General features: G+C 52.4%; 1 protein-coding gene across 6 annotated transcripts in view; it reads left to right on the forward strand.

The window, feature by feature from the left end:
* Positions 1 to 15,937, forward strand: part of HOXB3 (homeobox B3) — a 55,570-nt gene that overhangs the window by 34,432 nt on the left and 5,201 nt on the right. For all 6 annotated transcript variants that reach the window (XM_037810151.1, XM_037810155.1, XM_037810150.1 and 3 more), the window contains one exon: positions 14,322 to 14,409. The gene's annotated coding sequence lies outside the window, so the exon portion shown is untranslated. The remainder of the gene's footprint in view (positions 1 to 14,321; positions 14,410 to 15,937) is intronic.

A 15,937-nucleotide genomic window follows, 5' to 3' on the forward strand; every position in this document is an offset into this window, starting at 1 on the left:
CCAGGCACTGCCAGGCAGACTTCAAAGCCTGTTTCTTCCTCCTCCTTCCCTTGGAGTTCAAATCTGCAGCTGTCTTCACTGGTGTGTTGGGGGGGGGGGGTGCCGAGAAAGGGTGTGACATAGGTAGAGAGAGACTGTGTGTCTGCATCTTTTGTGTAGAAACCATAGTCCCGGTCTTTGTCCCTGAGCCTATTCTCAAATGGTCAGTAGAATTTGGTTTCCAGTAGCACTACCAGCACAATGGGAGAGAGTCCCCTTTGCAGTTACTCTCAACTCTGGAAGTTCTGGAGTCTTTTTTTTCATCCTGTCCCCTTTCTGCACTTTCAAGAGGTACCACAAACGATCAAAAAGAGAATTAACACCAGAAGCCCAATTCTTTACACATATATAGCATGGACTTATGAAGTGTTTGTTTTCAAGCTGGCTACTTTAGAAATTCTGCTGATTCTGTAGGAAGAGGGGAAGTGGGTCCTACTCAAATAAATGCCCTGGGAGTAGGGGAGAGAATGGAGCTGGGGAAATCTTAATTCTAAAGGATGCAGAGAGAAGAGCTGGAAGCTGAGAAATTCAGGGGCTTGGAGAAGGGCTCCGCGCCCACCCCACCCCCACCCCCAGACGCCCCTGCAGACTATTTCTGCACCTCCGTGAACTAAGCAGAAGCAGGAGAAGAAGGGTGAGAGGAGAGTTGGGCTGTGGGTAAGTGTGTGTCTTGGGGGTGGGTAGGAGCTGTAGATAGAGCAGATATAGATGTGGGTGTGGGAGAGAGGAGACCTCGCTACTATTCTATGGGAGGGTTAGGGGGGCTATTTTGCAGAAAAATTTCTCCTCCTGAAGGGGAAGGTCATAGTGGTCCTTTGAGCCTGAAATTGAAAGACCCCCTTCCCCCTCCCGGTCACGTGATTCATTAAATAATTAATGCCGAGGTTGCAGAATAGATATGTATTCGTCAGGAAAATCGCAGGCTTGGTCTCCCTGTTTCTGACGTGCAATTCAACTGTCCTTTGAAAAACAAGCCTGTACCCCGAGAAAAAAAAAAAAGAGAGAGAGGGGGAGAGAGAGAGAGAGGGAGAGAGAGAAAAAGAGAGGGAGGCAGCAATAAAACAGCCCCGCAGCCGGAGCCACACCGCGGGCTGGGGTATTGTAAGTAGAAGGGATTTCTCACTACCTACCGCGTCTTATATGTCCATGTAAATTTATTGTTTGTTATTAATGTTATTGTCGTAAAATGTGACAAATAGCCATCTTCATTTCCTGCCATTTCTCTTCACACGGTGCTCTGTGTGTTTATACCCATTGAGGCATTGCATAGAGATTTTAGGAATATTCCTCTTCTCTCTCTCTCCTTTTCTCCCTCTCCTCCAACCTTTTTCTTGATTTATAGCAATATGGGTGTCAGCTTCTCAGCCGGCATGCCAGCCATTGTGTGTGTGTGTGCGCGCGCGCGTCTGCTTGTGTTTGTGAGCGAGTTGTGTTGTTTATGGCCATGTCTTCGATAAATCATTTCTCACGGAAAATGATGGGGAAGCTGGGCTGTTTCTGCAGCCGGGAGAGAGTCGCTCTCAGAGGCACTTCCTCCCTCTCTGCACTGTTCCCAGGAGTTGGTTATTTCAGACGATTTACAGTAATATATCAGCAGTTAATATGAAAGCTCTATAGCTGGAGGTCTTAAATTACAGCATCTGTGATTATCAATTAAGGCGAGATTTGTATAAATTTGGTAAACCAGAAATGCCTCATTGGCATATAAACCCAGTCAAAGACCACGACCTAATATAAAAATTATATTTGCAAGCCTGATAGAGCCAACATTCCTGCAGCAGCAGGCAGAGCATCATTTTTCAGCGGTTTGACTTCAGGAGTTGGGCTTCTCCAACTCCAGCCCTGGGTGACCAAATTCAACTCTAGAGGCAGGAGGAATCTCTGGGCAAGAGACATAAAGGAGAAGGAGGGAAAAATTACTGGAGTTGAAGGCAAAGACTTTTATAATCGATTGGGATCAAATCGAAGTCCTCTGTGACTGCAAGGGGGCAGGAGGGATTCAGTTATAGTATTAAAGCTTAATTCATAGGACTGATGTGTAGGCGGCGTGGTGTTAAGTGTGGAAAAGGAGCTACTCAAGTAGGGGGAGGCAATGGAGGCAGAGGGTGAAGGGCAGGGAGAGATGCTGGAGGCCCTGGCTCCCCACCTCCTGGCTAACAAAACAAGGAAATGAATTCACACCCCAGCAGTCTTCCTTCGACCTCCTGGAACAAAGAAAGTTTCCTCAGTAGTGAGGGAGTGTGCGTGCTTGGGGATAAAGGGGGGAGAAGTTCCATAAGTTTTCTTAGAAAAGAGATGTTCTAAGAACTAGGTGGTCCTGGAAAGTTGGAGAGTGCTTGAGGGCATAGGGTTTGTTCTCTCCCTAAGTCCCAATTGGAGGAGGGTGAAAATGGGGTGCTGGTTGCGGAAGGGGGAGCCAGTAAGTTCTCCCTTGGGTTTCATGTGGAGATTAAGTCATTTCCCCCACCCCCCCATTACGAAAGAGCCTGTTGGTCAAGAATGGAGCCAGAGGTGTCTTCTGGAGACGTTCTTCCCTGCACCCCAAAGCTGTGACGGATGAGGGGTGGAGGGCCAGCGTCTTAGCCAAATCCTGTCCCGGATGCTGGCCGCTCTTTCCCTGGCTGGAGCCCAGCCAACTGACTTTATAGCCACTATTAGCTGTGATATTTAACTCTGTCTGCTAGTGTAAACCTTTGAGCAGGGAAATTACAGCGAGGCTTCGCCGGCTGTTAATTATTCATGGCATCAGCCGCGTGGACTGCCGGCTTAGGCTCCAGTCCTCACAGCCACCAGCAGCTCAGTTTGCTCCCACGATCTGCTCCAAGTGGACGCTGAGCCCCATCCTTGCTAGCAGGCAGATTTGCCGGTGGGTGGTGGGTGAAGTCTCTGACTTTGGGAGTCTGGGTGAAAACAGGAGAGGGAGATGGCCAAGACCCTAGGCTGGGATGGGCAGGGGCACTGCCTGGCCTGTAGAAAAGAAATTGGGGAGAGTCTGGTTTCTGGGGCAGCTTTGACAGGACTGGAGGTGAGGAGGAGGTGTGCGGGTGTGTGTGTGGGGGTGTTGCTGGAGGAGGCAGCTAAGAGACCTGGGGGGGGTTAGGAGACTCCAAACCTTTGTATTTCCTTGCCCCCCCTTCTTTGAGTATATCACACACACACACACACTCAGTGTGGGAGGTGAGCATTTCCACTTTCCCCTTTCCTGGGAAGTAAGCGGGGAGCGTGAATGTGGAGGGGGTGAGCTCATTCCCAAACCAGTGCCCCACAGTTTAGGCTAAAGTCTGCTTGGGAATGTGTGACAGTAGGGAGAGGGAAGGATCACATCTTCCTTGGAGAGGAGGAAGGAGATGAAGAAGGAAGAAGGAGAATCCTTTTTATTGGCTTCTGAACTCAGTCTGTTTTGGAGGATGGGGAACAAAAGGGGAGGCTGAGGGATTTGCTCTTTAGGCAAGGCCATAGCTAGTGGGCCAGAGTTGGGAGCCAGTCCCACAGTCCCCCTATGCCCCATATTTCCAGCTCCTCTTCCCCCCACCTCTTCTCTGTCTCCCCTCCCCCAGCTGCCTCCACCTGTGACGTGGAAGTCTGATCCACCATCACCAGCCCCCTTTTCCTCTCCATTCTCTCAACCCCTCTCAGGTCTTTGTCTCCTCTGGCCATGGGGAGGGGAGCATGGATACCCCTCCCCTCCCTTTCCCCAGCTCACACAGACTCTTCCCCAGGAGACAAAAGCAGGAGACCATCCCTCAACACCATTATCTTTCATTCACTGGTCCCTCCTCAAATCCCCCTATGTGAGGTCTGAATGCCCTCCATCTAGACATCTTGGCTTGCCCCCCCCCCCAAATCAGCAAGTTTGAAAAGACTTTGTTTCTATATGTATTTGGTTTGTTTAGCCTTGAAGCACCCTGTCTCTCCCCATTTCTATGCCCCCATCACCACCTCTGATTTGCTTTTGTGCTGTTTGGAGAATAGGGGGAGAATGCATCTGATGGAAGGGGCTCTAGGAAAGCTGCTGGCTCTGTCTTCTCCCCCAGACCCTCTGCTGCTGTCCTCTTTCTCTATATAATTATAGCCTTTATTCCTGGGCCTTTAAGGAGCCAGCCTGCCTATGTTTTAATGACTGGAGGAGTTGGAGAGAAAGAAGAGGCATGTGAGAGAGCATGAAGAAAAAGGAAAGGGACCCAGAAAGAAAACCAACAGCAGAATCCCCTCCAGGGGTGGGAAGTAAAGGCTGAGCCCAAGGAGAGGATGACAGGGAGAGCAGAGACAAAGGCCGGTCAGAGGGGAGGGGAGTTGTCCTGGAAGAAAGAGCTGTACAACTCGGATGGACACACACACAAGCACACATTCACACAGACTCACAATTAAGTGAGAAGAAGGAAAGTGGAAAGGAGACCACTCAGAGAAAGCTGGGGCCTCCTCTTCGCCCCCTCCCTTTTGTAGAGAGTTTCTCCAGGACAGAAGATGGGTTTCCCCACAGAGGAAAGGGCCCAGAGGCCAAGGGCTCTGTGTTGCCTCAAGGATTGAGGAAGGAGAGAGGCAGCCTATTGAGGGAGCCCAGATGATTTCTGGAGACACTCCGAAGTCCTTCGCAAGGCTCAATTAATTCAAATTCACTTAAGACACACAGAGAGACAGAGTGAGGAGACAAAGGCACTGAGAAAGGGACAGAGACAACAGAGATGGTTAGAAAAGGCAGAGAGAAAGAGAGGAAAAGATACAGGCACAAACAGAGAGAGAGGTGTGGAAAGAGAGAGCCCAGACACCTGGGAGGCAAGCCCAGATGGGAGAGGGCTGCAAGGCCTGGGAGCCCCTCTCGACTCTGTGCTCCCTGTCTTTCCAGGCACACCCAGAGTTCTTTACAGGTAGAAGCCCAGAGCAGAGGCCATCTCGGAAGCAACTGCCTCTACAATAGCACTGGAGGGTGCTAAATCAGGTGTGGGGCAGCTCCGTAGGAAGGGAAGGGCCAAGATGTCTTGGACACTTTTCCTTCAGTCTCCTCCTCTACCACCACTACAAGGAACTTAATCAAGTTGGAACCTCCCCAAACAGAGTTCCACCATAGAGCAGGTGGGGCTGGGGTCTGTCTCTCACACATGAACCCTGAAATCCTCCCCTGGCTTCTCTTCCCCTCAGTGTTGTTGTCTCTTCTTATCATCTTTAGGGACCCGGGAGTAGGAATTGGTCTTACAGCTGCCTAAGAACTTTCCCTTTCACCTCCAATCCACATCTCTCTTGAACTCCCAGCAAACGGATGCTGCCCTCACTAATCTCCTCCCTCCCCCATTTTTCAGGAAAGAAAAGGGAAAAAGAAAAGAAAGTTCCTACCAGACTAAGCAGCTCTAGAAAACCCGAGGGAAAATGGAAAGCACAAACCTTTCTCCCCCCTTCACTCCTTCACATACACTCTCGCCATCGCTCTGCTCCTTCCGTCGTGCCCCCCTACCCTGTCCTGCCTAGAACTCCCCTCCCTTCCCCTCCTTTCTCCGCCCGGCCAGACATATGGAACCCATTTCGCCGGTGACATTGAAGAGCCGCCGGTGCGCCCGCCTTCCGTCATGGCGCCCCCGGCGCTCCCCACGCCTAGCCGTGCCCCCTGCCAGTCGCTGCTCTCCTCGCCTGGCAATTGGGCCCTCTCTCAGGTCCGACCCCAGCTCGGTGCCAGACCCGCTCCGGCTTCCCGCAGCTCACGCGGCCCTTAGCGGACTGGGAGCCCGGCCTTCTCAGGAAAGGGGGCGCCGGTCGTGCCCTAGTGCGGAGTCCGCGCGCTCCTCGCGGCCCCGGCGGCCTCGTAGGCCGAACAAAGCCGGTGGCGGGGGCTGGGGCGGGGTGGGGGCTAGCGCATCCGGGCCTCTCCCCGCTTGGCGGGGCGCTCCCGGGCTGCTCGGGTTTGAATGACCAGGATGAGGCCGGCCGCGACCGCGGAGCCCCAGCTGGGACTGAGGGACCCAGGCCTGGCAGTCGGCTCCCGCGCGCGCCCCGCGCCCTCCGCGCCCTCCGCGCCCGCGGCGCCCGGCCGCCCGCCTCTGCCCGCACTCTAGCGGGAGACCGCACAGGTAAGGGTGGGGGGTGCCGAGCCTGGCGCTTGGAGCCTAGCTTGGGATGGAGAGAAGGGGTGCCTGAAACCCCTGCTCTTCAGGCCTGTCTCCTGGGTCAAGAAAGAAACTGAGGTCCGAATCGTGGAAGAAAAAGAAGAAAACAGCTTAGAAGAGGGAAGTGGGTGCTAAGAAGGGGTGGACGGTTCCTGGTGTGTAGAGAGTATGGAGGAATGTGGCGCTGTTTGTGTGGTTAGGGACAGGGTTAGGGTATGGGTATGTGGGAGCTCTCTCGGCTAGGAAGGGGGTTGCAAGCCGTGGAGGGTTTGCCGGCAGTTGGGAGCTGTGGGTTCACAGGGAAATGTGAGGGGCATCTGCTGGGGGTGGGGGAGACTGGGCTCTGCTCCCACAGTCCAGCTGCCCCGTTGACGGAGCCCTTTAGCACCTAGTGGGTTATTTGAAGCTGATACTACAAGGGGCTGAGTGAGGCTGGGTGTTAAGCTGAGAAGGTAGGAGAGGGGGTGATTTATGGCTTCGGAGAAACTGTGTTTATTCCTTGCCTGCTCTGGAAACCCAAAACCAAACAGAGCAGAGGCAGGAGAAACCCCTCTGCTAGGAGTGGGAGGCAGGTTGATGCGCTGGGATTTATTTTCCCAGATGTGGGGAGATGGTGGGAACTGTCCCTTTGCAGGAGCAGGGTGTGATATGTCTGTGTGCCATGCAAGGGGAGCATGCAGCATGCCCCCATGTAGGTGTGTTTGTGTATTTTGGTAGTGTGCTTGCACACCGGGGCATTTGTGCTCAGGTCTGGGTTTGTGGGATGGGTGTGCAGCATTGCTTCAGGAGGGGGCACACTGAGTGGCCGGGAGGGAGATGTGGTGTTCTCTGGTGCCGGTGCTCTGGGATGTGGTGGCTCTGGACACACTCTGCTGCCCTGGGCCCTCTCTACGGGGGTGGTGTTCGCTCAGCCTGTGCTTTCATCCCTCCCACAGCCACATGGAGCAGAGCCTACTTGGCCCGGCTGCTGGGCCCTCCACCCTTCCTTGTGTGCCCTCTGCCCACGCTGCCTGATTTTCACTTTGGATCTTTAACTCTGCTGTGGGAGTCAGAGGAATTAGTGAGTCTGGCTGGGTAAGGAGGAGAAAAAGGCCTGGGGTGGTAGGGGAGATCAGTGACTGGGCCTTAGCAAGCTGGGGTTTCCACCATTACTGCTGATATCCCCCCAGGTCCCTGCTCGGGAATGGCATGCAGGGAAACAGAAAGGGAGTCATGTAAGACGAAGGGAGTAGGGGCGGAGGAAACATTTTGACCACCAGATACTTATTTCCGCAGGCCAACTGGTGGCTCTTGCATTTCTGCCTGGACGCCCGGCTTTGCCTGGAAATTGTTTTGCATTAAATTTTCTCAGCCGCAGAATTATCTTTCCTCGCCTCCAGCTAAACTTGCATTTTCCAGCAGACACTTGGGCCCCGCACCAATGAAATCTGAGAGGAAGCGGCTGGGCCCTAAGTGGCCGTAATTTAATTGATTTTATCATAAATCATCAACTTGATGAAGAACCCGAGGTTTCAGTGAAGTAAATTGATATTAATGGGAGTTTCTTGAAATGCAAACTCACTGCATTGTTGGGCATCTTGGTCTGGGGAGGTGGATCACATGCTTCCCAAGAACAGAGAGCCCGGACCTGGAGCCCGGCACAGCTTTGGGAGATGGGGAAAGCAAGCTGCGAGGTGCAGCTGCCGGCAGACCACTTTCTGTGGGGAGCAAGGCAGAGAATAGAACTTTGTTGGGTGGGGAGCAGAGTCTGGCTTCAGAGACTCTGCTGTCCATTTTGAAAATGCTGGTCTCCAACTGGGGGGAAGCAATTGGGGAGGCTGGTGGGTGTGTGGGGAGAGGAGGGGGTGGGGTGAGAAGGCCCGGCGGGTACAATGGGAGCATTGACTTCTTGTTAAAAATTGCCAGGTTGAGGCTTCCTCCTCTAATTATACAAATTAATTATTTACTGCTCAGGTTGCGTGTCCAAAAATAGCACTTTTGATTTGGTCATGAGAGTAGAAAAACTACCTACCCCACTCAGGAGTGCGGTTAAAACCAGTGAGTAACATGTGCTTCTGTGTGTTTGGGGGGAATAGTCCAGGAGTGGGGTTTGAGCTCAGTGATGGGGGTGCAAGCATTTAAATCCCAAGAGGAAATATTCTATGTTTGGCCACAATATGAGAGGGTGGGAGACCCAGCCACCAGTCCCCCCAGTCCCACCGGCTGAAGCTGTCTCACATTCACAGCCCTGCTCCTTCTTATCTTCTTAACTCTGTTCACCTTTGTCTTGGCACCAGCCAGAGTGGGATTTACCAGGCCAGAACTGAGCTTTTAGATGGGGCAGGATCCTGATTCCAAACGCCATTTATTGGTGTTTATTGTTACGTGCTTTTACATCAGCTCATAGAGAACCACCAACTGTGAGTCCAGAAAGGAACCTTAGAGATCATTTAGTCCAACTACTCCGCTCCACATATATGCCCTGGCTTTACAGAAGCGGACACTGAGATCCAAAGTGTGCTTTGCCTCAGGTCATACAATCAAACTGGAACGGTGAGCATCCAAGCCTCCTGAGATGCCCAAGCCTATTAGACAATTCACTTTCCAGAGCAGACCTCAGTTTCCCTAAATGTAAAAACGGTAAGGTCGCACTGGACGCTCCCTGAGTTCTCCCTAATTCTAACCTTGGTTAACTCTCTCTACCCCTCCCCCACCCCATATTGTGTATCCATACTCTGTGGGGCAGGGTTAGGGCGCACATCCCTTGTGTGTCCTGGAGTTCTGTGGGCATATGGGTATAAAAGTTGGTGCATGTGCATTTGCAATATAAAGGGAGTTTGTAAATGCCCAGAGCAGGGTGGTTATTCAGACTGGTTCTAGCAAATCCACTGGAAACTGGACCGTTCCTCCTCACAAAGGTGTCCTTATTCTCAGCAGCAGATGAGCCCAGGCTGAGGGCAGAGGAGACAGAAGGCAGTGGAGGGGCACTAGGTGGGTGGACCGGGATGGGATTGATGTTAGGAGGAGAGCTAAGGGAGAAAAGACTCAGCTTCCCTGAGCAAGGTCCTTTCGCTGGGCTTAGGCTGGAGTCATTCAGAATGAGGCTTTTGAGGTCCTACCCCCTGCAGCCCCAGGGCTGAATTGTGGTTTCAGAGTTTAGATTCTTTGACAGCAGGTGCCCCTACCAGCCCCAGTCCCTCTCTTCCCACTGTGCTGGGCCAGGTCTCCACCAAGGCAAGTCAAGACAGAAGGCCTGCAGTGTGGATGAACACCTTTCTCCCATCCTTGCTCTTGTTTTCCATTTCTCCCCACAGCTGGGAGAAGATAAAATTTGAAAGGAGAGGAGGCTTCTCAATTGCATGGGGCTGGTTGTGGGAAGGGGGTGTTCTTGTAGAGTCAGGGATATGAGGAGGCTGACAGGTGAGGAGAGGTTTCCACACTGTCTTGAAAAGTGTGGTCTGGGATGTGAATTCTGGTGGAGGAAGTGGGAAGAGTTGAGAAACAATCTCATCTTTGGGGTCCTGGAAATCATAGTCTCTGACCAGGTATTCCATTTCCTAAAGCTGCACCCCAAACCTCATTTTGAGAGACAGAGTAACAAAAGGCCTGGAAGGCCCAGACTCTGCCCCTATCCTATCCTGACTTAAGAGTTTTATATTTGAAGGCAATTCCAAAGGCCTTCTGCTGATTGGTCATTAATCTGGTGAGTTATTGTCTGCTAAACAGGGGTCACTGGGAGAGAGACATCCAATCTGTCCGGAGAGACCCACGCAGCCACTTGCAGGGGACTGGGCCCTGTTTCTCTCTTGCCTGCTTCTCCCTCCCTTCCCCAGCAACACCCCCACCCAAGCTGCCCAAGATTTCGCAGCCCTTCTCCCTCCTGCCTTCTGTACTCTGACCACCTTTGTTTCCACACCCGTGGGGGCGGGGTTTGCCAGCCAGGACTTTTGAGGCGGGACCCCCGAGTCAGGATGGGCTCAGTCGCCAACGTGGTGCCGTCTGCCGGCGGCTCCCAATTCCGACTGCAGAACCGCCATGGCTTCATGAGAGCGTCCAGGCGACTTCCATAGTCACTTTAGTAGACTTTGCAGACCCTCGTGGCTGCCCTGGTTTTTCCTTCCTCCCCCAAAGCGGACTTGGCCCAAGAGAGGGCAGCCATCGCCACGCCTGGGGTAGGGGATCTGTACAACTTGGAATTTTTTCCCCTCCAACTCTAGCGGCCTTTGGTTTTTTTCGCCCCCGCTTTTTCTGAGCCACGTCTATGCGGGCCTCCGTGAAGACGTCAAGCTCTCCTTCCCCCTGCCCCTTTGTTCCCAGCCTGCTCGGGCATATTAGAGAAGTGGGGGGTGGGGACTGAAAGCCAAGAGCTGTCTTCATTAGCAATTCCCATTTTAAAACCCCCAGCTTTGAAATTTTTATTGATATTTAAAAGGAGATGGAGATTCAGAGCGTGTGTGAATTTACAGGGCTCTGGCACACGAAGTTGGGGGGCCAGGAACCCAGACCAGACCAGAAAGAAAAATCACTAGACTCCTCACCCCAGGCCCCCAGGTCCCAGCTTCCCAGCAAGCCCGGGGAGCCGGGCTAATTTTGCACTGGATCCTTAGCCTCTCCAAGGCTGAGATCAGAAACCAGTTTTAAAGAAGCCCTCCGTTTTGCCCTTATTAAGAGGGGAATTTTCGTTCGCTCTTTGATGTATTTGGTGGGGTGTATGCAGGCCTGATCCTGCCAGTGCCCTGAAGAGTGGACAACCAGCGATTGCTCAAGGGGGTTTAAAATGCTCCTTGTTCCAAGGGTACTAAGTAGAAATGGAGGAGGGGGGTCAGTGCTCTGGCTGGGGGAAAGAGAATAGGAGGAAGGGAGGTCTACCAAGAGGGGCGTTTTCCCATACCTTTATTATTAAATTTTGCCTTTATTGTTTTCCACTAGAGTCTGTCTCTTAGTCTTCCAATTTTTTTTCTTTTTTGATAACCTCCCCCACTCCCCCCCAACCCCGCCACATACGCACGTACGCACACAGCAAATTGCCGAAGTTTCCCTTTCCAAACCCAGAAATTGTTCCCTCTTCTCTATCTCTAGTCTGCTCTGAAATCATGACTTCACTGTCAGGAATGATAAACACTACACCACCTCTCCTCCTGGACCCCAAAGTCTTCCCTCAGACCCCTCAGATGTTTCTCACCCCAAGTTCTCTGCTCAAGCTCCTCGCCAGTCAGCCTTTGTCCTGTGAGGTTTGAAAGGGTGCTCACCCGCAGCAGCACTGCAAACGAAATGGGGGCTCTTAGGGGCTTCCTGCTCTACCGTTCACCCCTACCAACCTCCAAGCCCCAATCAAGGGACAACTGGCAGCCTGAAATCTCTGAGAAAGGAAAAAAAAAAAAAAAAAAAAGGAAAGACAGAAAGAAACCAAACTGGATCTAATTGCTTCCCAAGCATTTCAAAATAGGTTGTGCTCTCTAGAATTCAGAGGCTTCCATTCCATCTCCTACCGCATTTGGGGGTGCATTGTCCTCTGAAAATTTTCTCCAGGTTCGTTTTCTTGCTCCCCGGTCCTCCTTTTCACTCCCACCCCCCCTACCTCCCACCGCCTTGCGTAGCCAGAAGGGACAACAAGGGGTTGAGGAGGCTCTGGGAGGGGAGAGGTCCAAGCCGAAGTCTCTGGAAAACTCCTTCACCCTCAGCTCAGCTCCAGGCCCGCTCTGCCCGCAGCCTCATCTCGCAGGCAGGCAGCTGGCTGTGCGCCCTTGTGGGCTCTTTTTATTCCTCAAGGCAAAGCTTTGCAGCTCCACAAGCCACCAGGTTCTCCTCTTCTTTCATGGTGACCTCCTGTAGCTAGTGGTAGCAACAGCCAGGAGAGCAGGAGGGTTGAAGTCAGAGTCCCTGACCCACCGGGCCCAGAGCTACATAAGGTCTAACCTTTAGGTCTCTAACCAGGACAGTCTCCTTGCAGCCAAACACCCAGGCGGCCCTAAAGTTCTCCTGACTTGAGCTCCAGCACTTGGGCTGGCTTGGGCATTTCCTTCTCTTGCTACTACTAATAAACACAGCAAAATGACTCCCACCCTCCATTTGCACTTTTTTTCTCTCTTCTCTCCCAGATAACTAACTGCTCTCTTGCAGGCGGTAGGATCCTGAGGACATCACAACGGAAGGCTCTGTATACGGCTCCTGTTGCTGGAGGGTAGGGAGGTGATGGGATCCCCCTCTTCAGCAGGGCCGCAGGAAACCAGCTGCTCCAGCCCACCCAGCCTGGCCCAGGGTATCTGGAAGAAGTGGGGCCAGAAGCCAGGGACCACCCTTAGGAGAGTAGGACCTTTTCTCAGCTCAAAGCAGATCCTCTGAGTGGGGAGGAGAGGGTGTGAGGGAAGTTTTGCCAGACATTGCCACCTTCTCCTGGAGGGAAGAAAATAGCTGGAAACCGTCTCTCACTTTTGTTCTCCCCAGTCCCATCTCCCCTCCTGGGTGCATCCAGATGGAAGAGGGCAAAAGGCAGCAAAGTATTTTAACCAGGAAATCACAGGGTAGTGGGTGGCTCTCTATATACAGAGTTAAGAGTACCAGTTTTCCAAGCTGCCTTTATAGAAAAGAGACACTGCTTTCTATTTTATCCCCTAAACCTGGAGTCAGCAGTTAAGCAGAGTTGCAAATACTCCTGCATTTGGAAATGTTTTGTCTTTTTCCTCCACTGGGCATGGCTCATTTCCACCCCCGCCCCAAATCTGCAGACACCTACATTTTTTGCTCCTGTCTTCCGCCTACAGGCCTCCTCCTTGCCTTTTCCTGCCCTTCGCAAACACACCCTAAAAAAAAAGTTTAGCTTTTGCAGCCTTCCTTACTTGTGCCACGAGTCATAAAACTTCCAGAGTAGAAAGAAACAAACAGGTTTGTTCTGAATAACAATAATAATAACCATCCTCCATCTCTTCTGCCAGTGCCATCTCTCCAAAGCCATTTCGCTAACTCGTCTCATCTTCTTAGAAGTACAAATGTCCTTATCACCTCTATCCCCCTTCTGCCTATCGGGAGGTGAGAATCTTAACAGAAAGTATTGGGTGAAGTTCCTCCAGCCCCTCTGCTGCCAGCCTTGCCTGAAGCTCAAGCCAAACACAGGTCCTCCTTTTGTTAACCCCCTACTCCCCCTACAAGAGGTTCTGGGTTTTAAAAATCATCACTCACCGCTTGTTGTCTTTTCTCAAAAACAAAAACAAAAACAAAAACAAAACGGGGGGGTGTTTAAGAAAAAAAGTGTCCAGCCTTCCTCCCTCCCGCAGTTGGAGACTTGGCCTGGAGGCTTGGGGGGAGAAAGGAGGAATAGAGAGAGTGTGGCAGAGAGAAAAAATGAAACTCTGGACTCAGAAGGAAGGAGCCAGAGCAAGAGGGCAGAATACCCAGCCACCAGTCCCGGAGAAGAGAAACTTCTTAAAAAAAAAAAAAGTCCTGGAGTTGCAACTGCAAATGAGCACAGGCACCCAGGACCCCCACCCCCAGGGAAGGCCAGCGGCTTTGACTAGGCCTCTAAATGCCACTTCTCAAATTAGCATAATGGCTTACTAGTGAAGGGGTGGGAGGGCTGTGAACTCCAATGGCTTTGCCCTGCCTTCCCTCTGCCCTGCATCCCCCCCAAATCTCAAAAATTTACCTGCTCTTAAAAAAAAAAAGAAAAGAAAAGAAAAGAAAAAACCTTTACTTTCCTTCTTCACTTTTTTTTTGGGGGGGGATGATATAAAAATATTCTCCCTCCCCCATCACCATCACCTTCTGTCCTTATCAGGCATCTAAGCTTGCTAAAGGGGGAGAGGTGGGGGTGTGTGTGAGCTGGTGAGTGTGTGTGAGTGAGTGTGAGTGTGTGTGTGTCTGTGTGGTTTTTTCCCTGTGCAAAAGCAGAGGCCATTGTTACGGAGAATAGGGCGTACCAGTCTTATAGGGCAACCACACTGTGGCGGCTTGGCCGAGCGGGAGCCCGGAGCTGGATTCCGGGCGAGCTGAGCCGCCCGAGAACCTTTCGGCTCTTCTTCTGTTTTTTTCCCGCTCCCCCACCCCCGCCCTCCTGCGCACCCCCACTCCTAAGCCGAGTGATTTGAAGCGGACGCCGCGCGGCTCCTCCGGCCGGCCGGTCTGCCCCTCGGGCTCCCCAGCCGGGGTGGCTATTGGGGCGGGGGGGGGGGGACGGCGCAGCTTTAAACAGTGGTCTTTTTTTCCTTTGCCTTCAAGGAGGGGAGATTTCTCGCCTGCCGCTCGCGCTGGGGCTCGATGTGAATATATATTATGTCTGCCTGTTCTCCCCTCGTCGGTGGCTAAGGTAAGCTGGACTGAAATAGGCTATCAGTTTGTGAATGGCGGAGAGTATGTCTCAATGATTTATGGCCCATATGACTCCAATCTCGGTTCAAGAAGAGTTCACAAGCTTTAAGCTTCCTTCCACGCAGCGACTCTCTCTCTCTCTCTCTCTCTCTCTCTCTCCCTCCCTCCCTCTCCCTCTCTCTCTCCCTCTCTCTTCCTGCTTCTCTCCTTTTCTCCCCTCTTTTCTTTTAACAGCCAGATGCAGGGTTGGATTTTGCCCCGCTGCTAAGAAGAGTATAACCTTTCTCTCTCTTCCTTTCTTGTTCTTTTATTTTTCTTCTTTCTATTAATTTTATTTTAAATCCTGAAAGGTAGCCTATCCCCCCTCCAGGGTCTTTGACAATTGTTACCCTCCCCTGCTCCGGCGGGGGTGTGCCTTGCGAGATGGGGGTTCCTGGAGGGGCTCACCTCCCTTTCTGCAGCGAGACCCCGGGAGAAGCTGGGAGCCACGGTCTCCCTCCCTCCCTCCTCCGGAGGAGCCATATGGAGCCTGAATTTTTCCAACATGGAGGCAAGGGAAATAGAAATGTTTGGCTGGGTAGAGCTGCTCCCCACCTCCTTTTCTCCTGGATCCCCAGATCTAGGAGCGTCCCCTCTTCTCACTGTCCCATCAGCCCGCCCTCGGCGCCCTCCGGCCCAGACCCGGGCTGGGCAAAGTCCCAGAGCGGAGTTGCTAAGGCGCCTTTGAATTCGGTTATCTCCGGCACCCAAACTTGCTGCCGCCCGCGGGGCTTGGCCTTCGGCCGGCCCCATACGCTTGGAACCTGCCGCCGCTAACCGGTTGTTTCGGCATCCTGACGGTTTTCTCGTCGCCTCCTTGGGGCAGCATCGGCGGCTGGTTTAGCTCTTCGCCAGCCACCGCGGCAGCAGCGGCCGCGACAGCCCGGCGGCGGTAGCAGCCGGGGGCGATCCCCGTCCACACACCCTCCCGGTCCTGTCTCGCCGCCGGCTGCGTCTCCATTATTTTCTATCACATCTCTGGTCTCTGGCTCCTTCGGTTCCCACACTAGCCTGGCCTTGGTCCTGCGATGGTTTGGGGTTTATTGCACGGGGAGCGACAGGAATTTCGGCCCCAGGCGTCTAGTCAAATTATTGTTTTATCATCATCATCATCATCATTATTGCTGTAACAATCATCCAGACTAAATAAAGCCGGGGCCTAGCCAGCCAACCCCCTCCAACGTTTTTATTTCATTCTCTCCTCTATCTATTAATAACAAACTCAACTGATGCCTGTTAATTAATTCCCCCTTCAGCCAGGGCTGCTCAGAAGCTAATTTTGGTTAAATCATCAGAGGCTAATGGTAATAATAATAAAGGGATTGGGTCAGCCTGGTCAATTGAACTCCAGTGCTCCTCCTTGGAAGGACCTGCTGCTTTGCAGACCCATGTGTATTTCCCAGAAACAAATTCTTCCCAGAAACCAATCGGAACTCAGGGCTACTCTGGCTCCCTTTTCAGTATAAATCTGTGCCATTAAGAAGGGG

This window comes from Choloepus didactylus, chromosome 18 (genome assembly GCF_015220235.1).
Source record: "Choloepus didactylus isolate mChoDid1 chromosome 18, mChoDid1.pri, whole genome shotgun sequence".
Classification (NCBI taxonomy): Eukaryota; Metazoa; Chordata; class Mammalia; order Pilosa; family Megalonychidae; genus Choloepus; species Choloepus didactylus.